The sequence below is a fragment of the Myotis davidii genome, unplaced genomic scaffold (assembly GCF_000327345.1).
Source record: "Myotis davidii unplaced genomic scaffold, ASM32734v1 scaffold541, whole genome shotgun sequence".
In the NCBI taxonomy this organism is placed as follows: domain Eukaryota; kingdom Metazoa; phylum Chordata; class Mammalia; order Chiroptera; family Vespertilionidae; genus Myotis; species Myotis davidii.
This window is the reverse complement of record NW_006291432.1, coordinates 83,608-85,671: the sequence shown is the minus strand read 5'-3', so window position 1 is coordinate 85,671 and position 2,064 is coordinate 83,608.

Genomic DNA, 2,064 nt, shown 5'->3' with positions numbered 1-2,064 from the left:
GAAGCTTCTCAATTGAATAAACAAATTAAAAAATTGAACTGTAAAATTCCTAATGTCACTGTAACATCTGGAGGTGAGAAGGGGAAAAAAAAGAGTAGCAAAGACTTCATTGGGCTAGTGATAGAATACAGGAAAAGGTAGAGAACTATCATTTATATCATGCCTCCTACATACTGGCTTAATGCCAAATGGCTTACATATACATTGTTATCTTAGAAACTGTGTGAAGTAATATTATTATTCTCACAGGTGAGAAAACTGAGGCTCAAAGATGTTAAATAATTTGCTCAATGTCACACTGCTAACATTGTAATTAGCTAGTCATTTATAATAGGAAAGGAACAAAGGGAAGGCCAGACATTATAGGCCTGTCATTTTGGAAGCTTTACCAGGAAAATGCAATTTCACAATCCCCAGGGAACCATGGCCCATTCTCTGCAGAATCACTGGGAGAAGGGGGTCCAGTAAAGGGGAGATAGATGCATGTGCAGTGAAGTTGGGGTGACTAGGGACAGTATTTGCCTGTAAGTCAAGCCTGGGGAACCATAGATTGGCTTTATTGGAGTCAATGCAAGACCACTAAAATTTGGGTATACGTAGTCCCCTAAACGAAGGAGTTTGCTCTCTGGTTGCTCTTGTGATTCTTGTTGCTCTTGTGATTCCTGTTGCTCTTGGCTATTGGCTCTCTTGCATTCACCCTGTATGGCCCATGGCCAGGAGGACTCCACAAGCAATTGACTGATGGACTATAGCAGGGAGCGCAAGCTAAGCTAACCTGATACTAGACTGAATTGGGTTCCAACATGAAAATGAAATTCTGGACATTGATTCTGATTTTAGCTCTACTGAAGCCCCTGCTACACTTCTATGGCAAGACAGAGGGAAAGGAGACCTTAGAAACGCACGGATGTAATTCCATAGAAATAAAGCTTTCTACGATTTGTCATCTTCCTGTGGAGGCTAAACCTTTCTGGCCTGAAGTGTTTCTGTTGAGAAATCAGCTGACTGTTTCTCTCTTGTCGCTTTTAAGATTCTACTCATAACAATGTTGCTGTTAAATATGTGCTCAAGTCAGGATGTGAATTCAGATCTGTTCACTGTAATGTTTAATGTTACAATGGTTCATCAGATTCTTTTTCTTTGATTATTCTTCTTCTCTGTGCTATAATTTCAACTGAAAAGTACAACTCACATGTAAGTTGCTTATTTTATTTAATTTGTGCCACAATAGCTAGCATCTATTTTTGAGGCTGGTTCAATAATAAAAATGATCCTAATGTTAATAGCAACTGATAAGTGTCAAACCCAGGACAAAACACAAGTCTGTCTGACTATAAAGCTCAAGTTCTTTCTACTTCTTTAGGCTCTTCTAAAATATTTTTATTTAACTTTAGAGTAAGTTAATGTCTGGCCTTCAAATATTTCTATGCAGCATTTTCTTCTCTGAGGGCTTTTAACCTACACATTGACAGAATAAAAAAGGGGTCTTCAGCCTTTAAATTGTTCTTTTTGGAAATCCATAATGAAGCACTATAAGCAGAGTCGATAGTTCTTTTTCCTTGTTAATCCTTAAGGATACCTCACACCTACTTTAAAGTTTTGGTATCCCCAGCACTTAACTTGATATGTTACAATCTGGATCATTTGATGCCTATCTGGAAATTGTGTGAGCACTAGACTAGCATTTCTAAGAAGGGAACAGCTATAGGATGTTGGTTATGTGTTTTTTTTTTCTAAATTATAAATCTCCATGTAAAAAGTGGAAAAACTAATAAGGGGCTCTGAAGTAGTGCAAAACTGCAAGAGGAATTTGTTACCCATGCAGTGGGCTTTCATATTTGCCAATGATATCACTGATAAGGGTTTAATCCCCAACATTTACAGGGAACTCATACTACTTAACAAAAGGAAGATAAACAACCCAATCAAAAAATGGGCAATGGACCTAAATAGATACTTTTCGAAAGAAGACAGAAGGAAGGCCAAGAGACATATGAAAACATGCTCAAAGTCACTAATCATCCGAGAGATGCAAATCAAAACAACAATGAGATATTATCTCAC